We start from the raw sequence: 25,953 nt of genomic DNA on the forward strand, positions 1-25,953 counted from the left end.
TCTGACGAAAACGGACGTCGGATGAAGAAGTTATGAATTTTTAACGGATTTCCTGTCCCGGTCTGTTAAAAATAATAATATAAAAATTAAAATCAAAATTAGCCGACGAAGTCTAAATGAAAGTTGTAGAGCGTAATTTTACCTACGCGTGCATATAAAGAACGTCAAAAACGGAGCTCGTATGCAAAAGTTATGGATTTTAGAAGTTTTGGCGCAAAAACCGAGAAAATTCGCATAGGTGGCTTCGGCCACGTCACCTTCGTTGTATGAGTGCCACGTGTCCGAAATCAGTGAGTAATGCGAGCCATGTGGCGAAATCTACTGATTCATCCGAAGACGTGTCGCGATCCTTCCGAGTCCGAAGCCGCGGTCCACTAAGAATCCGACGCGTGCCCTTTGGTGCGTGTCCGAGCCTCGCAGAGGGTGCCACGTCCGAAGTCTCGGACCTAGACCTCGGTCCAATCAGAGGCTGCCACCGAGCCCTTCGCACACGCAACCCACATGGCCTCGCTCCGGATCTGCTGACGCGTGGAGGCTTCTCAGCCCTCGAATCCTAACCCTCGCATACTATAAATAGGAGGGTGCGAATCCTCCCGGCTAAAGTTAGAAAATTGGCAATTTTAGCCCCTTTTTCAATATTTTAGCTATTTTGACCTCCCCCGATGCCCCGAGATCATTTCCAACGCCCGGAACACGTCCCGGAGTGCCCGAGAAGCCCGGGAAATTTATTTTTTCGGTTTCGAAGCCCGACCCTCGCAGAGCCCGGTTTCTCAATAAAACTCCCGGTTTTATTAGAAACGATCATTCTAGGCAACGAAGTGCTGCCCGGTTATCGTTAAATCAAGTGAGTGTGTAGTTACTTTCACCTTACACATATATATGAAGTATTTTCTTTAAAATACGTGCTATGTGTAATTATATTGATTGTTTAATTAAGGTGACTGTTGAATAGATGTTTTATACAAGTTTTAAACTGTATATATATATATTTTTATCTACAAATATGTTGGGTAAAACATGTGTAGATGAATTAGATGATGTGTGATGAAATAAAAGTGATGAGAGGTATCGATGTTTAAGATGATCTAGTCATCTAGCAGAGTATAGACAACGGCCACAGACTATATTAGATAGTCCATTGGAACGTTAGTAGACTTGTAATCGGTACGTATGTTTGAACAATATGTTCATAAAGTGTTCTTGAACTATATGTTCATTAGGTGTTTTTGAACTATGTGTTCATCTGTTAGTTCTTCTTTTTGACACTATTACGTGTCGGGGTACGGGAGCGTACGGGAGTACTTTATCAGTATTTTCCCTATACTTTTATTTGGAAGAGCTTTGGAGTCTTTGTTCTTTTATGAAGTGATCGAACGAGATTCATGAGTTAGTGATATAGATCATGAGTTAAATAGTGGGTGTGTAATGAAAGGTGAGTTGGATAGATGAGATGATCAGTGATATAGATCATGAGTTGAGAGTGAGTGGTGAAATATGAGAAAAGCCCTTACTGAAACGTTGGCGTGAGTGGTGCAATATGAGAAAAGCCCTTACCCAAACGTTGACCCCCGTCATTCAGCAGAGTATGGATGACAACCATGGACTGTTCTAGACGGTCTGTGGAACACTAGCAGGCTCGCAACCTGTAGGTGTTAATGGACTTGAGTGTTCATTCGTTGTACTCTATTCCCCTCATGAGTGCCTTTTGGGCATGTATGGCTGGGGAAACCCTTTAGTATGTTCATCAGCTGTATGGAAAACCCATTGACATGTATTGCGGGGGGAACACCCGTGGGAAATACCGTCGATGAATAAGAGCTATGGACTTAGCATATGGAAAACCCACTGACATGTATTGCGGGGGGGGGGGACTCCCGTGGGAAATACTGTCAATAAATAAGAGCTATGGACTTAGCACATGGCGACGATGTGACTTCGTGCCTATTTGACATAAATTGCTGAAGGAAAGCAATGTTGTCACCCCGATGTTTGTCTTATTTGTCATATATTCCAGAGGGAAGCAATGTTGTCACTTTATAGGTTGTTTTATGTTAGGATGTCTTGTTTGACATAAATTGCTGAGGAAAGCAATGCTGTCACCCCTTGTGAAAATCCTTAGGCTAGGTCCCTTGTGATAGTTGTTTTAGGGACGTAAAGTGAGGATAATGGGAATGGGTAATTATTAGGCTTATTTTGGTTGATGAAATTAATAAATTTATTGTTGATTGAGAACTTAATAAGTTTATTATTTATTGTGGGTTGAAAACCCTATATGCTCACCAGGCTCCCAAGCCTGACCCACTCAGTTTAATTGTATCACAGGTATCGATACGAAGTTGCTTTACACTGAGAGATTAAAAGAGAAGTATGTAAATGAATGTAAGTTTTGTTTATGCTTATGTTTTTGTATTGACAATGACATCCCAATGGTTTAAGCGAATAAAATACATTTCTTCGGAAATGATTTGATAACATATTTATCATGTTTTTCTGGGAACAAATTCCGCAACACTTTTAATCAAATGATTACTCTGAAATTATTTTAAAAGCATAAATTAAATCGGTCTTTTCTGGCCGTGTAATTGGGGATGTCACATTATCCATGTAATGTATTCTTTCTAGAAGAATCACTTACTCCTTATAGCTTTGATATAGAGAGAAAGTTCAATCAAGACCATACTTGATTATCATACATGATTTATATCTCATGTTCATGACTCTAAGTCATTTATCATATTCGAGATCTGACATAGCATCTTGGTAATTGATGGATTTGCCAGAAACCATCAATAAAATGTCATCAATAAGAGATTTTACATTTCTCAAGTCATAGATGATTTCTGCCACTAATGCGAACAATTTGTGTTTATGAGTAGCTATTATTCAAGTTTAACAATCCTTGTTAAAACTAGTGCCAACTATTACTACATCAGGTTATGGTTCTTAAGCTGCTTCAAGTTCCTCCCACTTGCTTTGTCATTAGAAGCTTGCTTTCTGCTAACTCAACTATCAGAGGAATAAGAAAACTTATTCTTGGTGGGTTTTCACATAATAATCTAAGCCACATTTAGAGTATTATATAATATGTATTTATTATATTTTGGGTTTAAAATCTTTAGTCCAACATAGGCTTTAAATCCATAAAACATTTAAGTAAGATAGGGATGAAGACTTTCCATACAAAATCTTACAAAGAAAATGTTAGATCTGCTTATTAGTTGGTGTTTGTACTCAAGGTAAAATTAATAGTGGTCTTGGTGTTATCCCAAGGAAATAAAAGGAGGACATTTCTACAAATTAGAAAGTAAATCATACAAAGTAAGATTTAATTCATCCTTTATTATCATTAAGGCCTTAGATAGTTCTTACCGGTTTGTATTTCAACTTTATATTTGAAACCTTCAACAAAGATTTCACAATTATGTTTTAACATGTAAAATATAATTTATAACTACTATAGTTAATAAAATTGGTTTGTTATCTTGTACTAAATATTAGACATTGATTAGAAAGGAAGTCATACACCATAGTGTATAGTTCCTTAATATTTATTTTCTATACTACTTAGTGAAAATATCATTAGGAATCTTTTATATATAAATAAGATTTACATATTTCAAATAAACTACATTATTTGCCTTCAAGGATCCCTTTCTTGAAATTGGAATATGTGAATGTCATTTATATAATAAAGATAACAATGTCAAAGATGAGTTTGATTTAAAACAAGTTTAAGTCAAAAGTATTTTGCGTATAGAACTTGTTATTTATAAAATATTGATATTTATTCTATAATAGAGATCTAGTTTCATAATTAGAATTTTAATCATTTCTGAATATGAAGGTGATCGTTATGAAAAATGATTTAAGTAAATAGTCAATCATTCATAAATTAAAATAACCGAGACATATATTTAGACAAGCTAAATTAAAACATACATTGTTCCAAAACAAACATTGTTTTATCTTACAAGTACATTATATTCCTAGCATAATTAATAAACTAAATTCCAAGAGTGTAGTTCCAACTTGATTGTGCTCAGCTGGTTACTCTTCTGTAAATATCTACAAGCCATTTACAAATATTAGATTAACGTTAAAGTACCAAGTACCTAAGTGTTATATGAAAATTATAAGTTCTATCTAGTAGATACCTGAAGTACTAGTCTCTTCCAGAATTTCTTTCCAAATAAGAGGAGCAGTTCCTCTTCCAGTGTCTGGTTTCTCCAAAAAAGAAACAAGGTCTATGTGGGCCTTATTGGATCTCTTGGGCTTAAAGGTGTTCAGTCCATAAAACATGGGCCTCCTAGATTACACAAGGTGGCTCCTTTTAGTCTTGTACTATTCCTAGTTTGATGTTAGTGTTGGATTAGGTGTCTAAGCCCATAACTATAATTGGTATGTACTTGACCCGATAGTAACATGGTCCTTTTGGGTTGCCTTCACCAGAGCAATTTGATAGGATGAACTTTTTAGAAAGAGGTTGTTTGTGATTTATTAATATATTATATGAATAATATATTAATTGAGAAATCATATTATTTAATTAGTATTGATTAAGAATTAATTTGGAATTAATTTAGTGATCAAAAGAGACTAATTAAATTTACGGGGACTGATTAAGTAAATCAGTAATACTTATAGTTTGGGCTAATGATCCATGTTGATTAGGGATGGGCTAAACCTATATGATAGTCCATGAAGGTTTAACCCAAAGGGCCGAAGAAATATGAAGGGTCATGGTGAGTTAGGGTTTGCATGGAAGAAACCCTAGGATTTCCACACTATAAAAGTAACACTTTAACCCCCCCAAAATTGGCTAGTGCATTCTAAAGGTAAACCTCATAAGCCTCCTCTTGAATTTGGTGTTTGTAACACATTAGAGGCATCACATTTGAGGTGCTAAAGCTTTTAAAGGCCAAGAACTACAAGCTACACTAAGAGGTATTCATCTAACTAATTTTTTGTTGTATATCTCCAATTGCATGCTAGCTAGGGTGTATGCTTTGGAAAAATGAAATTTCACGTATAATTAGAGAAAACTTAGATCCAAAGCATATAGGGTTGTATGTGCACCATAGGAATGTTATAGTACTTAAAACCCAACAGTGGTATCAGATACTAGGGTGTTTTCTATTATATTGATGCAATTGTGGTATTTTCAAAGCTGAAACAAATTGCAATTCTGGACTCTAACTGTTGGACTCGACGAGTTGGATATGATTTGATGATGAACTCGACGAGTCCATATCCAGATTCGACGAGTTGGATCGTCAGATGGTAGTTTTTTTGAGTTTTTGGCTATAATTGGATTAGGACCATTACCACAAACTGTTTTGTATCATAAAATTGGTTTTTTGTGATATGATAGTGATTATCTTCATCCAATTAAAAGACAATTATCAAATTTTAAGATAATGATTTGATTATATGATAATTTGATTATTTGTATTGTTTGATTTGAATTGTCTTGCTATATAAGTTAAATTAGGTCAAATTGGTAAATGATAAATTATATGATAATTGTATTAGTTTAAAAATTTGATCTAAATGTTTCTTGAAGAGTTTCATAACTTGCCCTCAAGTTATGGAATATGAAAAGTCTCATTCATGAAACATTAACTCCATAAGTTTTGGAACTCAAAAGGTTTTGAAGAGTTACAAAACTTGCCCTCAAGTTTTGGAACTTGAAAAGTCTCATTTATGAAACTTTAATTCTAAACCCTAGATTTTAAAAGTTTAAAATTCAACCTTTATAGTATTATAATATTAAAAGATTAATACTTATATATATGTATATGACAAGTCAGTCTTACTGTTAGTAGGCCTCATTCACGAAGCTGGTCTATAAGGGGGGTATAAAATAATTGCCTATAAAATGGCGATTGAATGGGTGTCCACTCTCACCCACCGCTCCCTTGACTAGTGGAGGGTCGTTAGCCGAACGGGTAGGATAGGACATTAATCCTCATTAATAAGTATAATGATATTATAAAGTAACTAAACTTTAATAAATTCCCAATCTTAGTTACTTTAGGAAAAATGTGAAAATGTGTTATGCCATGAAATTGCACTTTGCACCTTGCCAAGTCGTTAGTGGAGCGTGTGTGGTTAACCGACACACTAATTTGGGACTAACAAGGGTAGAAAAGGGTAGATTGATGTTTATCATAGATCAATGGAGCGTGTGTGGTTTACCAGCACATTGATTAGGTGATAAGTGACATCAAGAGTACCAAGCAATTTGCATGGTTATTCACACCTTGTTTGTGATCCTCGGTATCCCAGTCACAAACTTGAAGGGCATAATCGAGATTTAAACATGCCATTGAAAAGTTCAATGAATCTCAAAGATCTAGGAATTTCAATTTATTTAAAACTTAATGTCTTTTTCGTTTTTCATGGTGGAAATTGGTAAATCGTCATTTACCTACCTTCAAATATTTTGTAATTGGATTACGGCATCCCTCTTCCAAATTATAGAATATTGTGTTGGGTCCTAGCCTTAATATTTCTTTTGGGTGCTATATTAAGGATTCTTATCTAATCTAAACTTTGTTCTTTTTCCCTTTCAGATGTCTACCCCAAACAACACTTAAGGCTCCAACCCTTCTGGCTCGTTCTCCCTCATGAACTTGGTTGGGAGAATTATCTTCGATGGGTCAAACTTCAACGATTGGATCCGAAACATTTGTATGGCCCTTCGCTACGAGTACAAAGAATATGTCCTCGATAAAGAGCTAAAGGAGATTTATGAACAAACTGCTACTCCTGGGCAAATCGAGGAATACAAGGTACATGAGAGGGACGCGACAAAGGTGTCGTGCATCATGATTGCCACCATGACTGCTGAGCTTCAAAAGTCCTATGAGGACTTTTGGCCCTACGAGATACACCAAGACTTGATGGAAAGGTACCATCAAAGTGCTCGACAGGAAAGGTATGAAATCATTACCTCCATGATTACAACAAAAATGAAGGATGGAGAGTCTATCACGGCCCACTTGCAAAAGATGCAAAGGTTTGTGGACCGTTTGCTGAAGTTGAATGTCAAGTTCGATGAAGAGTTGGCTATTGAAATTATCCTACACTCTTTTCCTCCTTGTTATGATTTGTTCAGAATGACTTACCATATGAACAAGGAGGAAGTCACTCTGAACAAGCGTCAAGGTCTACTAAGAACTGCTGAAAGTAATTTGAAAGGCAAGTCTTTTGTACCCACTCCTACTGCTGCTGCCCTTGTTCTGGCAATTGGACATGGGAAAGGAAAGAAGAGAAAGGCTCCTTCTAAGAGCCACAAGGGAAAGATCCATGATGGATCCTCTTCTAGTGGGACCAAAAGTGGTTCTGCTAAACCCTCTTCCAATCCAAAGGAAGCAGAGTGCGTCCATTGTCATGAAAAAGGGCACTGGAAATGAAGCTGCCCCAAATACTTGCAGGACATTAAGGATTGGAAGATAAAGCCCACCTTCACAGGTATTTACACTATTCTGTCTAATAACTCGTCACATGCTAATTCTTGGGTCCTTGATACAGTATGTGGTTTTCACATTTTTTCTGATTTGTAGAGTCTAAAAAGAAGTAGGGATGTGGAGCACGGGAAGATGAACTTGATCATGGGGAATATGAAAGTGTCGCTTGTCACCAAGATTGGAGTTTATTCTTTATTGCTTAGTAGTGGGTTAAATTTAGAGTTAAATAATTGTTGCTACTCGTCTCATATGGCTAGAAACAATATTTCCTTTCATGGTTTATATAAACAAGGTTTTAGATTTTCGCTTAATAATGAAATTGGTTCTATTAATGCTTTTTATAGTCGTATCTTTTATTTTGAACCATTGCCTTGTAATGGTGTATATGAAACTGTGATGGTTGTAGATAACTTAGGAAATAATGTGTTGCATATTGATTCGTCCAATGGTTTGGATAAGGCATTCTTGTGGCATTGTCGTCTTGGACATGTCAACAAGAAGCGCATAGCCCAACTCCAAAAGGATGGAGTGTTGGAGTCATTTGACTTAAAGTCGGATGACACATGCGAATCTTGTTTGTTTGGAAATATGACCAAGTCACCCTTCACTGGTTCTTGTGCAAAGGGTGAGAATTTTTTGGATCTCATACACTCTGATGTGTGTGGACCCTTCAGATCTGCCACAAGGGATGCTAACCGCTTCTATGTGACTTTTACCGATGATTATAGTAGATATGGGTATATCAACTTAATCTAGCATAAGTCAAAAAACTTTGAAAAGTAAAAAGAGTTTAAGCAAGAAGTGGAAAATCAGTAGGGCAGGAAGATAAAGATGCTCCGATCCGATCAAGGTGGTGAGTATCTTAGTATCGAGTTCCACGACTATCTTAAGGAATGTGGAATTGTTTCACAATTGACGCCACCTAGGACACCGCAGTTGAATGGTGTGGCTGAGAGGCGGAATCGAACCTTGTTAGATATGGTTCGTTCCATGATGAGTTGAGCTTCGTTACTTATCTCATTCTGGGGGTATGCCTTAGAGAGTGTCGCCCATATCCTTAATCTAGTTCCACCTAAGAAGGTTGCCAAAACACCACACGAGATGTGGACAGGGAAGGTTCCCTCGTTAGCGCACATCAAGGTTTGGGGTTGCGAGGCTTTCGTAATACAAGAGACTCATGACAAGCTCAAACCTCGAAGTGAGCGTTGTCCTTTCATCGGCTACCCACAGAAATCCTTTGGATATCTCTTCTATAGACCGAGTGACAATGTTGTGTTCATTGCGAGGAGAGGGGTTTTCCGCGAAAGAGAACTCATATGTCAAGAGGATAGTGGAAGGCAAATTGACCTTGAAGAGCTTCAAGAGTTAAGTGATGAAGGAACCTCAAACACTAGCGTTCAACCCGAGGAGGAAACTCCTGTTGAACCAATTGACGAGTCTTTACCTCTGAGGCGTTCCGGTAGAGTTAGAATGACACCTGAGTTTTATGGTTTCCATATTACTACTAAAGGTGATACGTTTATCTGTGATAGTACAGTGGTAAATTTGGATGAACCTAACAACTACAAGGAAGCCATGGCAGGCCCCGAGTCTGCGAAATGGAAAGAGGCGATGGACAGCGAGATTCAGTCCATATATGATAATCAAGTTTGGAACTTGGTTGACAATGTACCAGGTCGTAAGACAGCCGGGTGCAAATGGATCTTCAAGAAGAAGACCGACATGGATGGGAAAGTACACACTTATAAGGTGCGATTGGTTGCGAAGGGCTTTACTCAAACTCCTGGAGTTGACTATGACGAGACCTTCTCACCAGTAGCAAAGATTAAATCTATAAGGGTTATGCTAGCCATATCTACATTTCATGATTATGAAATATGGCAAATGGATGTCAAAACTGCTTTCCTTAATGGGAAGTTGGCTGAAGATGTTTACATGAATCAGCTAGAGGGTTTTCTCGATGCCAAGTAACCTAATAGAGTGTGTAAGCTTGAGAAATCCATCTATGGATTGAAACAAACATCTCGCAGATGGAATCTTTTTTGATGAGAAAGTCCAGGAGTTTGGATTTTCGAGAAGCGAAGATGAGTCTTGCGTATATGTCAAAGCTAGTAGGAGTATAGTTAGCTTTCTGGTATTATATGTGGATGTCATACTGCTCATAGAAAACGACATCCCAACCTTGTAGGAGGTTAAGTCCTGGCTAGGGAAGTGTTTCGCTATGAAGGACCTTGGGGAAGCTGCTTACATTCTAGGGATAAGGATATTGAGAAATAGGATAAAAAGGCTAATAGGACTTAGTCAAAGTACCTACTTGGATAAGGTGTTGAAACGTTTCAACATGGAGAATTCCAAGAAAGGTGAATTGCCCATCCAGAGCAATACCAAACTGAGCAAGGCACAGAGTCCGAGAACTGATGAAAAGATAGCGGATATGAGTCATGTGCCATATGCCTCCACTGTTGGCTCAATCATGTATGCTATGACGTGTACTCGCCCTAATGTGGCTTTTGCTTTGAGCATGGTTAGTCGATATCAAGAGAACCCTGGTAGAGCTCACTGGACTGCAGTAAAGAACATTCTTAAGTACCTGCGGAGGACTAAGGACTGGGTCCTTACCCTCGGTGGGAGTGATGACTTGAGAGTAACAGGGTATAGTGACGCTAGTTTTCAGACCGACAAAGATAATTTCCGCTCTCAGTCGGGCTGGGTATTTACCCTAAATGGAGGAGCAGTAACTTGGAAAAGTTCCAAGCCGGAGGTTGTAGCTGATTCAACGTGCGAATCAGAGTACATAGCAACGAGCGAAGCATCAAAGGAGGCGATATGGTTGAAAAACTTCATCGGATACCTTGGAGGTGTACCATCCATAAAGGAGCCTATAGAGATTTTCTGCGATAACAAAGGAGCGGTCGCCTTAACTAAGGAACCGAGGGATCATGGAAGATCCAGGCATATCGACATAAATTACCACTTCAGAAGACATCGAGTAGAAGAAGGACTCCTCGTAGTAAAGAGGGTATCGTCAGAGGATAACCCAACAGATCCCCTTATGAAGGGACTGAGTAGGGTTAAGCACTTGCAGCATGCTAGGAGTATCGGGCTGAAGGACGATATTAGTTTTAGTGATTAGATAACTGCTTAGAAACTTGTAATAGATAAAAATGTAATTGACATTTGATGATTAAATAAAAGAAGTTTTATTTATAAGTAAAGTTACTATATTGTGTCAAGTGTTTACTATTGTTTCATTTTTGCATGTTTTGACTTCCAGAATTATAAGATTATTCAAACTATCCACAGTCGATCATACTTTGGAAGTAAGTTATGAGGCTAGACTGTCATGAATTGGCTTGTAGATTGTCTAAGGTGTCTCGACATAGCAAAAGTTTGCTACAACATTCATGAGTGCTCTTGAAATAAGATTTGAGTATTGGATTAAACCCACACTCACATGAATCACTTCATGGAATTTATCACGAGTGATTGTGAGACGATAATATCATATAGTCTTCAAACCAAGATATATGAGTTGTTGACTACGAGTTGGTTGTGCATTGATAGTATGAAACCGCATCAGTAACTTGATGTTATAAAATGTATTGTTGTGTATGATTTAACGAGAAGTTAGTACACGCATATAAGTTGAAGTTTATCTATTCCTTTTATCCTAAGAGGATCAAAATCGATATCTTGGGCCCCTCGATGATTTTGTCTTGACTTATGTGTCGGGCCCGGTCATGACTCAATTGATGTGTTCAGTTAAGTTCTATGTCAAACGAATCAGAAATCGGGAAACAAACAGCTGGACAATGAGTATGACCTTATTCCATGTCTTTTTCCACACGATATCTTATAGAACTGAGGATTCTATGATCCCTTATCTAAAGGACGTGTCACTGACTAGGTCAGAGTTCGACAACGGCTTTTGAGAGCTACGATTGCTAATCAGTTTTTGAAGTTACATTGGAAGTTATAGTTATTAGACTTATCCAAGTGGGAGACTGTTGGATTAGGTGTCTAAGCCCATAACTATAATTGGTATGTACTTGACCCGATAGTAGCATGGTCCTTTTGGGTTGCCTTCACCGGAGCAATTTGATAGGATGGACTTTTGAGAATGAGGTTGTTTGTGATTTATTAATATATTATATGAATAATATATTAATTTAGAAATCATATTATTTAACTAGTATTGATCAAGAATTAATTTGGAATTAATTTAGTGATCAAAAGAGACTGATTAAATTTACAGGGACTGATTAAGTAAATCAATAATACTTATAATTTGGGCTAATGATCCATGTTGATTAGGGATGGGCTAAACCTATATGATAGTCCATGAAGGTTTAACCCAAAGGGCCTAAGAAATATGAAGGGTTATGGTGAATTAGGGTTTGCATGGAAGAAACCCTAAGATTTCCACACTATAAGAGTAACCCCTTAACCCCCCAAAATCGGCTAGTGCATTCTAAAGTTGAACCATAACCGATTTGGTGCTTTCTAACCTCTCTATCATATCCTCTTGCATTTGGTGTTTGTAACACATTAGATGCATCACATTTGAGGTGCTAAAGCTTTTAAATGCCAAGAACTACAAGCTACACTAAGAGGTATTTATCTAACTAGTTTTTGTTGTATATCTCCAATTGCATTCTAGCTAGGGTGTATGCTTTGGAAAAATGAAATTGTATGTATAATTAGAGAAAACTTAGATCCAAAGCATCTAGGGTTGTATGTTCACCATAGGAGTGTTATAGTACTTAAACCCAACAGTTAGAAACATCTTTAGCATCACAATGATGCCTTTACTAGGTATCATGTTCAAGTTTATTGCTCAAAGAAAATAGTTTAGGACTAGGACCTTCAAGTGTATACAATTTCATATGTCTCACGAGATTGTCTCTTAAGACATGAACCCATTAATTGAAGTTGTATCTAGTGAATGTTAATGTTTCATTAAGACATTAAAGAAAAATGACAATTCATGGTAATGAGAATGAATTATTTAACTACAAAATTTTAACAAAATTCATTTAGTATTTTCAATATTTAAACTCTTTAATAATTAATACCCCTTTATTTTCCAAAAAAGTTAATTATCAAAGTCTAGGATCCAAGTTGCAAAACCAATAAATGGTTAGGTGACATTTATCCCATTTGTTTGAATCCAACCCGATAGATATCGATTATCATTTATATCTTATTATATAATTCCTAGATTTATGGGATCGCTAATAACAAATTTAATTAGACATGTTCGATCTCATCTATGCCATATAACTCTCTTGCTTAGGTGACCTTTATCACAAAAGATTTCTGATCAAATCATCCAATTTGAAAACATGTGTAATCGGCCTATAACTTGGTTATAGAAATCGCGAAGACACCCCGGTCATCAAAAGATAACATTAAGCGGTTAGGTGACCTTTATCCCACTAGTGCATACAAGAGATGTGTGAGTGTTTTTCCAGATGGATTGCATATATTTGAGGTTTGAAAGGGTCTTTTATATGTTTTATAATTCTAATTTTAAAACATATGATATCATTGTTATTATATGCATATAATAAACCATTCTACTAATTTTTAAAAAGAAAATCACTTTTAAAGGTTCTATATAAAAGCTAGTTTTTATATAATTTGACGCGATTCAATTTTAATAATCGTTATTAAGTTTGAGTGCATTTGGACCTTTTATATCTTTAATAAAACTTCTTTTTATTACTTATATATTTGGACTTTGTATAAGTTACAAAAATCACCATTTTAAACTTATAATTTAGCATTTCAAAATTTGAGGTTATTAACGTTTTAGCATTACAAACATGTATAAAATATATGTGCATAAACATAACCAACTAATAACATTTTTTTATGAGCCAACACAAAAAATGTCAAGTCCATTCCTAAAGGGACATTTTAAGGGACCAAAAAATATTCTTGTAACGTTGTTGTAGAAGCTCCCACTTGAGAAAACACTCATTGCTTACAAAATATTGGAAAAGCTTCTTGAAATCAATATTTCAGCAACTGTCGCTAAAAGACTAACAACCCTTAAGAAACAACATTAGTGACACTTTTCAGAAACTGTCACTAACTTTCAGCATGCTCTTAAACTCGAAAATTGCTCTTTGGTCTTCAAAAAATGACTCCAACTTCATTTCTTGTTATATTTTTGTACAAATAAATTATTTATAACAACTAATCTATTATTTACAAAAATAAACCAAGAAAACTAATCTATTTAATTTATTACATACCACATGAATAAATAAATTACTACAACCATTTTTATAATAAAAACAATAAACACAACAACACAACAAACACAATGGTCATTGGCTAGTTTATGTATAGATATCAACATACACATCAAACAACCTTTGTTTTTCTAAGACAACTTTAATTGACAAAAGATGCATACAACGTTTGTCATAAAAAATAACAATTATAAAGTTGTCATGGAAAATATGCATGAACTTGTTTTTATACTAAACAAAGTTATTTATATTCTCCAAAAACTAAGATTACCAAAAATAAAAAAAATCTAACCAAATTTGCAAGGCGGCTATGATACCAATTGTTGGGTTTTTATTTAAAATTAGTTTAAAAAACAAGAGATTTAGCAATAGAAGACTTGACAATTTTGAATAACATAAACAAGTTTAAACCCACCAAGGATCATCTTGCAAGTTGTAGAAAGATTCAATCACCAAGGAAAGAAGAGATGAAGAAATAACAACCTTTGTAGTTCTTTGGATCCTCATGGGAGGCTTGGAAGTTGATGAAGAATGATGAACTTAAGGGACACCAACAATGAGTCAACTTGATGTATAATGCTATTTCTTTTGTATAAAACTCTTAAGACTCTTAAGCTTTATGTTCTTATCAAAATAAGAACACAAAGAGAGCATAAGATGCAAGTAATCTTCAAGACTTTAGAAGAAGAGAGAGAGAATGCATGCATACAAGCATGTTATAGTTTTATATATGTCAAGAGAAAATCAAAGTGAAAGCCCCATAAAGTCATTCATAAAGCTATTCCATGGACCATTAGTCCTTAACATTTTAAGAACATTATGTCTTATATACTCTACTTGTCTCCCATACTCCTCAAAACATGGCTTATTTTCCTTTAAATAATCATAAGACCATGCCCCTCTTTTGAATAAACTAGTCAAAAGACCATCCCATCTTTTGTCTCTTAATTTCGAAAATAAGAAGGCAAAAGAAGATAAAAGCTTCTATATTTTATAAACAAAGTTTATAAAATATAAACTTTAACATTTTGGTAAAAGAATTATTTAATGTTACTTGCTAATGAAAATTATTACTTCCAAGCAATAAATAATTTTTAATTTAATTATAAGAGTTTATTGAATATTGATTAAAATCAATTTCTAATAAATAAACAATTGTATCAAGTTGTTAGTGTGACCCATTAATATTATATTTAAATTAGCAATATCACTTTAATATGATTTTAAGCATACTAAATCTTTCATAGGGGAGGTCATGATGATGTGATTTTGTAAATTGATGGTTGTAATAGGTGTTATATGATTAATTAAGTTACATACTAGCTCATAAACATCATGGATGACCCAAATCCAGGTTTCTTTTGAAAAAAGGGTTGAAATCCCAAAAGATGTATTATGAGATTGGGAAGGTGTGATATGTTTAGCCATGTTATGGATGTGAAATGAGTTAAAGAATACTATAATTAGATTACGTTGATGAAAAGAGGGAAATACATGGGCAACATGCAAACATTATATAAGTGGATACATAAAAGATGTCACGTTCTTATAGAAAAATTTATACAAAGTAGAGATGTTAAATATTGTATATATCAAAAAGAGACTTATATTTTTAAAAATTTCAACCTAAAACCTGTTACATTTATTATATGTAAGTAAAAATTGATATTGACGTTGCTTGTAGTGAAACGTAGTTACTATGTTAATGGCATTGTAGTAAAATATTTATAATAATTGAACGAAACTGAAATTTAGATGTTTAACTGTCTTAAAATGTTTGATTGATAGAAAAGGATTAAAATGTTTGATTGATAGAAAGGGATTAACGTTTAGTAGTTACTTATATTGTTACAACGTTTTAACCTGTAACCGGTTGCTTGGTTAAGAAAACTTTTTTAACAAATTTATTACAAGTGAACAAAATTAGAACTTGCTTAAGGTGTTGTTTGTTTTTTCTGAGGCAAAATGATTTGCAATCTGCGGACCACATCTGCATAGCCCTGCAGTAGAAAAGGTGGACCAAACGTCTGCAGTCTGAAAGATGAAGACTGTTTGTTTTTTTAACATCTGCAGGCTATTAAAATCGAAATAATTTGATTTTTTTAAAAAAAAAAAATTTGAAAGATTTTTCAATATTTTTATGACTTTATTATAGACGATTAGCAAATCTAGATCAATTTTTATGTATTATTGTATAAAAGTGAAAATAAAATTGTACGGATTAATATATATATTTTAATAAAAGACACCAAGTTTTGGTTGCAAAGTTATATATAAACATTGTAATTATGGACCAAAGAATTTGACACAAAATTTTCATTTTACTTTTTCAATTAAATCAATTAAAAACTTACTATAAATATTTTTTTCAAGAAATGGATGATATTTTATTAAATAATGTTTTATAAAATTTAGCACAAAAAATATAAGATAATATTATGATTTTTTTATATCTATATAAATAGTTATAACGACCATTATTGTAATTAAACTTTTATTTATATAGTTGTCACAAAGGTCATGTTTGTATCGTCAAACCTTTTTTTTTTGAAGTATTGTAATTTGTTTTTTTCCAAATTATTTATTATAGATAAAGTTGGAATAAATGTAAGTTTTAAAAAACAAAGATATATGTGTTTTTTTAAGATTAGAAGATGTTAGAAAACTTTGGTCCACATCTGCACCAGGAAGAGGACGCGCATACATTTTAAGGTTTGCAGTTTTCAAAAAAACAAACAGTCTGCGAAAGTTAAAGTTTGCGCGTGGTCTGCACGCCGCAGACAGAAGAGGCGACGAAGATTGTAGGAAAAAGAAAACAACACCTAAATCTCTTAAGAATAAGTAACATAAATGAAATAAGTATACAAATTTAATTATTATTTAATACATTTAATACATTTTCTGTATTTTGTCCTTTAGTAAACACTAAATTTCGTTTATTATTACTCTCAAAAAACTTTTTGGCGGTATAAAAATGCAAACGGATAAAACATGGAAGAAAAAAGCGAGAGAAATTAGAAACATGATGGGATAAAAGACAAAATAAATCATCAATAGAAAAATAATCATAGACAGCTACGAACGAAGTATGGTATTATGAATATAAAAAAATATGACACACATGGTATAACAGTATAACTGGTCACCGTACCAATCAAAATTGCTTTTTAATGATATTATTCTCTGCTCTAACTTCAACATAATGCTAAAAATTATACTTTAAGACCACCTAATAAATTTATGTCAAGCTTTTTCTTTCCAAATCTGTTCGCATATTTCTAAATCTAAAATATAGCTAAAAGATAATTTAATCTATTACACATGATGATGCAACTTATGAAGAATCTTTGAAGAAATAACCAAATATTAATTTTTTTGTCCAGCTAGTCCCCTTTTGTCATTTGCAGGTTTAATAACTTAATACTTCATATTAATTTAAAAGTAACTTTAACCAAGTGGGTGTAAGAATGATTTTCTTGTGAGATGGATGCGCTAGATGATAAGGTATGGATATTTATGATAGAAGTTTAATTGGTAAATGATTTTTTGAAAGTTAAAAATGTTATTATAGAACTTTATTCAATCTATTTTTTTATAAAGCTTGTAAATTATGACCTTTTTCATGAAGTTTTACAATTATTATGATTAGTCCCGTAAATTATGTACTGGATGTGAATATAAACTTAAACAAATAACAGTAAAATTAAATTAATAAAATTGACAGTTAGCATAAATAAGTCGTTGACAACGTTCTCATTTTTTGTATTTTATATTTTTAAATTGATACATTATACTTAGTTTTAATGAAAAAAAAAACTTAACAAAACCCTCTACTATTGGGATACTCGAAACAACATAATTTAGTATGTAGGATCACGTGAGAAACAAATTTTTTTTTTTTTTTTTTTTTTTTTTTGTAAGAAACGTTAGAAATAAACAATGAGTTTATTCGGCAAATGACCAAAATTTAGGGTTACTTTGAAAAAAATGACCATGGAAATGAGGAATTCGGAAAATGACCACAGGTTCCGCAGAGGGGTTCTGCGGAACCATAAACGCCTCTGAGGAACCATGAAGACCTCTGCGGATCTTGATTTTTTTAATATTTTTTTTTTCGTTTTTTCGTTTTTTTTATTTTTGTTTTCGTTTATTAATATTATTATTATTTTTTTAATCACATATGGTATTATGTGATTATTATGTAAAAAATTTTGTTTTCGTTTTTCGTTTTTCGTTTTTCTAATTTTATTACCCGTTTAAAAAAGCTGTGTGTTTAATAAAAATTATACAAATATTCCATGTTTTTTATAAAATTACACACACCGGTATTCTGAATAATAAACATACTTTAAGTAGGTTACAAAACATACTTTAGAAAACATAAACATACAACCTTTATAATAAACATACTTTGAAATAAACTTCATTCATTCAAATCGAACCACGAAAACTTTGATCTGCAGAAGTCCAGATAAGGAGTTTTTGACACATCACTTATCCACGTAAGAACTGTTTTCTGCGGATCAGTGTACACCTCTACGGATCGGTTATAGAACTGTTTTCTGCGGATCAGTGTACACCTCTGCATAACGGTTAGGGAATACGGATAACTATTTTATGCGGATCAGTGTACACCTTTGCATAACTGTTAGGGAATACGCATAACTGTTTTCTGCGGATCAGTGTACACCTCTGCGGATCAGTGTACACCTCTGCAGATCAGTTATAGAAGTTATAGACGTATTTAAGTGGTTTTTTGTGACTTTGTGAGTTTCAATTACCAGTAGAAGTTGTTTTTTCGTTGTGTTTGTGGAGAGTGATTTGTAAAATGAGTTTTATTATTTTGTGTACGGGAGGGTCGTGACAGTTAGTTAATGGAGATGAGGTTTATGTTAGAAATAATGTGAAAAACTGTGGTTTAAATCTTCCTCCTAACATTGACCATGAAATGTTATTACAAATGGTTAGAAGTAAGGCAGGTGTGTTAAATAGTCATATATGTTTGTCTTTTAAACACCCGGAGTTAGGGTATGTCATGGAGCTTGGGGATGAAACTGATGTATTTCAATTGAGACATGTAATGTCTGAATCAAAGAAGACGATGCATTTGTATTTAACGGTGGTAGGTGAAGAAGCTGAAGAACAAGCAGTGGTTAACAACCAGTTTAATCCAGCAAAAACTAATAGAGGTCGTAGAGAAAGCCAATGTGATGGAAACCGTTCAAGGGGGAGGAAATGAAGTGCCAGTGGGTTATGAAAAAAAAGTTTCGGTTACTGATAAATTTGTATCTGATAATGACACTTTTGTATCAGATAATGATAAAGAAACAAAAGTGGGCATGACTGAATTACAACGTCAAAATTTGTTCGAGTTTGGAGAAGTTCCTGAAATTGATGATCGAAGATGTGAGGAAAAATCAAATGAATGATGGTCGGATGATGAGTACACGCAACGAAAAACTGCTTTTAATCCATGGTATTGTATTCCTTCTATTCCTGATTGTCCAGAACCTATTCTTGAACCTGGACCATTTCACAGTTTAGGTCCGAATGATAAATTAATTGTCAATCAAACCTATAACACGAAAAAAGAGCTAGCATTTGCTGTTAAATTCAAAGCCGTTAGAGAAAAGTTTCAGATAAAGGTTGAAAAATCTTCAAAATCTCGGTACCAGGTTGTTTGTATGCAAGAAAACTGTCATTGGCGTTTATACGCATCTCTCATTAAAGGAACATAAATGTTTGAAATTAAGATGTTTAATGACGAGCATACATGTTCTTCATTGCTTATACACCAAAATCATAGGCAAACAAATAGAGAAGTTGTGGGAACCATAATACATGACATTATGGGTCAAGGAAGTTTGAGAGTTTGGAAGCCTAATGATATAATTAGAGATATGAATGCTTTGCTACAAATAAATATGAGTTATTCACAAGCGTGACATTCTAGAGAATTTGCTCTGGGATTGATGATGGGGACCCCCGAAGAAAGTTTCTCCAAACTTCCAGTTTATTTTCACAATCTGAAGAAACATAATCCTGGTACTGTGGCGTACATAAAAACTGATTTGCAGGATCGTTTTGAGTATTGCTTTTTCGCTATTGGATGCGCGGTAATATATTTTTAAATATATTTGTTATTTTCTTAAATGTTTATAAACAAATTATATTGTTGATATATTAATGGTTTTTAAATTGTTGTTGCAGATACGTGCTTTCAGAGAGTGTTGTAGAAAAGTTATTATTATGGATGGTGCTCGTTTGAAGGGAAAGTACAAAGGCACCATCTTGCATTGTAACGCCCGTGTTTCTGGGCTAAGCATTAATGACGATGTAATAGTCTAGGTCAACCATTGTAACCCATTTTAAAGTAATAAAGATGAATTACTTGAATATTATGTGAATTATGTGCTTTTGTGTGCTTGTTACTTGTTTATAATAATATAATAAATAAATGATAAAAATAAGCGTCAAAAATAAAATGTTAGATGAACCCGATATCTACGAAGAAAATTTTAGTGGTCTTGACAAGGATTCCGGACATATAAAGAACGCCGAAATCCGAGTTGTGACGAAGAAGTTATGGCCTGTCGAAGTTTCACGACAGAACCGGCACGACACTGCGTGACATACATAGTGAATTTACGATATAGGACTTTTTAGCCCGAGCAATCTGAACGAAAGTCGTAGTGTTCATTAAACCGAGAGCGTGCATAAAAAGAACACCCAAATCTGACTTCATATGAGGAAGTTATGATTTTTCTAAGTTTCGGATCAGCAGTGCACAGCCCGAAGTTCGAATATTAGATCGGTCGATTTTTGGCCGGCACAACCTAAACTAGAATCGAAGATCTCGTTAATAGTAGTGCAACGGTAAAAAGACAGACGAAAACGGACGTCGGATGAAGAAGTTATGGGTTTTTAACGGACTAATCTTGTCCCAGTCTGTTAAAGAATATAAATTTAAAATTGGTCGAGAATTAGCCAACGAAGTCTAAACAAAAGTTGTAGAGTACTGTCCCACCTACGCGTGGATATAAAGAACGTCGAAAACGGAGCTCGTATACAAAAGTTACGAATTTTAGAAGTCAAGTATGTTATTTGCGAAGCTGTTGCGAGAAACGATGACGTGGCACGATCCCAACTGTTGCTTGTTTCCCAAGGCCTCACTTCGGATGATGACACCTGTTGCGAGGGTTACGCCCAACATAATCCAAGAACGCACATCATAACCGAAGGACGCCTTGCATGCAAAGTACGCCCCGTGTCCGAACCTGGTACGCCCAACGGTCTAACTTTCCTCGGTCCACATTGAGCCACGATGATCCACCGAAGCAGCGACACGTGTTGCACGAATGAGCCATTACGCCCAGCGTAGGTCGGAGGTACGCCCAGCGTACCAAGGCCTCGCAGGCTATAAAAAGGCAAAGAGGCCAGCCTTATTTCTCACAACTCTCAACCTTTTCTTTCTCTCTCTACACTCTCTCTAGCCCCTAATCCAACCCGAAGCCTAGGAAACCTCCCTAGAATTAGAAGAAAGCCTTGAAGTGCCCGAAGGCTCTAAGAAAAAGAGTTTTTCGGTTTGAAATTCTACCCGCGCAGAGCCCGGTTTTCAAGCAAACTTCCCGGTTTCGTCAAAGAAGATTATTTTAAGAAGCGAAGTGTTGTTCGAATCACTCCGTATCAGGTGAGTGTGTCGTCACTTTCATCTTACATATATATGAAGTATTTTATATAAATTATGTGCTATGTGTACATATATCATCTGTCTACTTGGGATCTATGTTGGATGGAAGATCTGAATCTCTTTCTTCTCAAATCTGAACTTTTTCTTTCAGATCTAAACTTTTCTTCCAGATCTTGTAACATTCGGATTTCCAGGCATGACAATTTGAGTATTTCTTTTTGAGTTATGAGGAGGGACTCGACGAGTTGACGCCTAGACTCGTCGAGTAGGATCGCGATTTGCTGACTGGATTAATGAAGGGACTCGACGAGTCGATGGGTGGACTCGACGAGTCCGTGCTGGCGGCAGAAACCCTAAATCTTTAGGCCTGTGCCCTATTTAAGGGTCCTTATAGCCCTCATTTGCGGCTACCAGTCCAGAGAGAAAAACCCTAGAGAGCTTGGGCGAGTTGTGTGTGAGAGCAAGCCATTTTAATCCTTTTTGGTGTTGTTTTGCAAAGAAGAAGGTGTTTCCAACTAGAGGAGGTCAAGAGGATTGCTAATCTGTGGTTTCCAAGCTTGGATCTACAGTGTTGAGGTAGCAAATCGAACTCTCCTTCTGTTTTGGTTAAGATCTATGAATCTAGGGTTTTCTATACCCTTTTTATGGCTTGAATTGATGAGTTTATGGTCCCTTTATATGTTAGGCTTCGGATCTGGACCTATAGAGGTCCAGAGAGCATTATCCATCTTGCTTTATGAAGTATAATGGAAGGAATGAACTTAGGTTGCCATTTTTGAGGCTATTTCTTCAAAAGGAACCATATATGTGTTGCATGAGTGTAAAGGTTTCACCTTTACGTGATTAGTGGGTATGGAAAGGTCAGATCTATAGGTTAGAGAAGAGGATCTGACCTCAGAAGGTCATTTGAGTGTTGTCATGGACGCAACTTGCCGAGTTCATAAGTGGATTCGACGAGTCGAGTCGGGGTTGCCCCGCGATTCATGACAGGAGTAACCTGTCGAGTGAAGGGATGACTCGACGTGCCAAGTGATGTTAGAAGGATTCAGAGGACCCGCATGGACTCCCCGAGTCGCCCATGTGCACTCGACGAGTCGGGTCAAAGTTTGACCGTTGACTTCATTTGACCTTAGGGTTTTGGTCAAGCTGATTCAGGAAAGTTAAGGGAGGGGTAGAATGGCCTTCTACCCAATCTTTAGAGATGAGACTATGAGAGGGTATTGACCAGGAATGTTATTCAGATGATAGGAGGAGGCTAGGTCGGGACGTCAAGCACGAGAGGTTATCCGACTTCGTACGAGGTGAGTCTTCTCACTATACTGTACCTAGAGTGGTACCTATGTGTGACCGGAAGGTCTTATATGCTATGAGATGTATGTGGTGTATGCTGTTATATGATATGGATGTGTTATGTATGTTATGAATGCTAAGGACCGGAAGGTCATTATGATATGGACCGGAAGGTCAAGATGATATGGACCGGAAGGTCATTACGGGTAGGACCGGAAGGTCTACTAGGGTTGTGGGACGGAAGTCCTCTGAGACACAGTGTCCGGAAGGTCTTATAGCCTTGAGTGGCATATGTGCGTATGTGGTATTTTGGGGAACTCACTAAGCATTTATGCTTACCATGTTATGTGATATGTGTTTCAGGTACTAGCGAGGATCGCGGGAAGGCGCCGGCATGATCTGTACACACTGATGAAGATTTATGTACTTGAGATTCTGGGGTTGTTTATTGAGATAATATGTGATACAATGGGTTTTGAAATTGTTCTTATGAAATTATTATGATTGAAAATGAAAAATTGTTTTGGAAATTCACGTTGTTACAAGTTGGTATCAGAGCCTTGGTTTGAGGGATTCGGATGCACCTTCGGGCGTATCTGAACTCAAACTGATGATTTGAGAAAGTTTTTCATAAAAAGGAACGATTTTTCTAAAAGGGTAAAAGACTTTGAGAAAAGCAGAAAGGAGCAGTGTGTACGATCAGCCAGCGCCCGAACGGTGATTTCCCAAAATACCCTTACAGTATGTATTATGAGATATGATATGATATGCTATGCATGCTAGAGTAGGCTAAGTATTCATATTAGGACTAGAGTGGCCTGATTTGTGATGCCTTAGCCTAGGAGATTACTGCTGCTATGTGATGCTTCGAGAGTGAGTAGGTAGCAGTGAGGAGCTTATGAGAGGTCTACCGAAGGGTAGCCTATGCTTAGCGAGGTGTAGAGTACTTGTGATCTGGGATCCTAGGAGGAGGACTTGGGATGAATACTGATGCGGTGTGAAAGGTAGTATAGGGCCCGTACTACTGGAAACACCGGATCAGTGAGCAGTTCAAGTAAGAATCCTTAGGGTACTAGGGAACAAGTAGGGTTGGGTGATCGAGTGCGAGTATACTCGATCGAGTCTCTGGTATCTTTGTGTTGTGTTTCAGAGACATCATGGTTGGTACACCACACACCGGAGAGTAGCGGTGTTAGCGATGATGAGATTCTCCGTATGATTCATGACGAGATGACAGCGGCGATCCGGAAGGTTAATCCGGAGGATTTTAAGTAGCGGGTTGAGAAGTGATTTGATGGTTCGAGTACCATGATAAGTAGCGGATTGAGAAGTGATGACATAGTTCGAGTACCATGATAAGTAGCGGATTGAGAAGTGATGACATGGTTCGAGTACCATGATAAATAGCGGATTGAGAAGTGATGTCATGGTTCGAGTACCATGATAAGTAGCAGATTGAGAAGTGACGTCATGGTTCGAGTACCATGAGTTGTAGCAGGTTGAGAGGTGATGTCATGGTTCGAGTGCCATGATGTGAGGTGGAATGAGAAGAGGGAACACGGTTCGAGTACCATGATTCGTAGAAGATTAAGAGGAGATAACATGGTGCAGGTACCATGATTCATAGCAGATCGAGAGGTGGCCACGCGGTTTGAGTACCATGACATGTGGCGGTTAGTATTTCTGGTTTTTACCGGTTATTCCGTGGGGATTGTCTAGACTGAGATCAGAGGTGAATGAATATGGGGCCAGAAGGCCTTGGTGAACAAGTTTTAGTGGAGCATCCCTTGAAAAGAGAAATCGAGTGAGCTCCGAGGGATTGTGGGTGATATGCCAGTTGGAGTCGCAAGACTCAGGGATGAGTAGGGATGGTGCATTATGGGAGAATACGGTCTGGGCTGGGTGACCGGCCGATAGTGGAGAGGTCACTTTTTGTGACCCGAGTGGTGCTATTTCCGTTTCCTGTGGGAGACGTAAGAGGTGATGAGATTTCGGTTTTTGAGTTTGGGGGTGAGCCCTGTGGGATTGCACGGATGGTGATCTCCAACCAGAGTATATGGCAGTAGGTCTGCCGCGAGGTAAAGATATAGCTTGAACAGGTCGTCAGTGGGGACTGAGATGGTCAAGGACCAGGATACACCCTAATTGAGTATAGTAGGGCATGTGTTAGCTGCAGCGTCGGACGATCAAGAGGAGTATATCAGGGCGGTGGCCCTTATTGTCTTTGATGGGTATTAAGAGTGGAAAAATGGTTTCTGCTCTTATGATAAGTGACGTGATGGAACGTTGGTTGAGGAGTCGATGATGACGAGTACGGTAGATCATTACTTCCAGACTAAGAGTCAGGGTTAATACTGGACAGTTGGGAGGTCCGGTGATGGAATGGTGTGAGATTCTGAATGACTAAAGGCAGTCATGGTGGGAAGTTCTGAGGATTTCATCTAAGTTTCAGGGCATTTGGAGTTGCTCGATCTCTGTCGGGAGATCATCGAGCGTTGCGTAGCACCTTCCAAGAGTAGGTGCGATGATTACTGGTGGAAACAGTCGGTGTGATAGATTGCTGGTGCGCCGATTGGGGATGGTTCGAGCCCTAAGTGGGGGAGAACCGGTTATTTTATTGAGGGGATCAGAGATTCGATCGAGAATGGTTAGAAATCTGGATATAGAGACCAGCGGTGCGAATTCATTGAGCCCAAGGTTGTTGGTGATTGAGACGAGGTGCAGAGCGAGATAATGCATGTGTTATGTTTGAAAAGGATGAGTGCCTCCACGACAAGTGGCCGTCGATCGGAGACCTTGGGGTGAACGGGAATTCTTCAAGGTCATAATGGTGAATTCAAGATGGTTGGCTCGTAGGGTGAGTTCGACGGTTGAGAAATTCTGGTTCAATGATGGGGCTGTTATTCAGCTTGAAAAGGGCAGAAGTTGATTAGACAACCAATTTCAGGTTGTGGAACAGGAAGATCAGTGGATGAGACGAGACGTCGTGAGGTCCTATGGGGTGTATCGAGGTATCCGAATTTAATGCATTGGATTTCGGATAATTTTGAGTCTTGAGTGGAGACGGCAAGTGGTGGGTCAAGCATCGATGATTCCAGTGGGAGCCCTTTAAGTTAATGACAACAAGTGAGATTGTCCAAGAATATGGATCGTAGCAGGGAAGGGTGTTTTGTTATGACGATTGCCGCCATATATAGTGATGCATAATTTGGGTAAGTGCATGCACCTATCTATGATT

This window comes from Lactuca virosa, chromosome 6 (genome assembly GCF_052849685.1).
Source record: "Lactuca virosa cultivar CGN04683 chromosome 6, Lactuca_virosa_CGN04683_v6, whole genome shotgun sequence".
Lineage (NCBI taxonomy): Eukaryota > Viridiplantae > Streptophyta > Magnoliopsida > Asterales > Asteraceae > Lactuca > Lactuca virosa.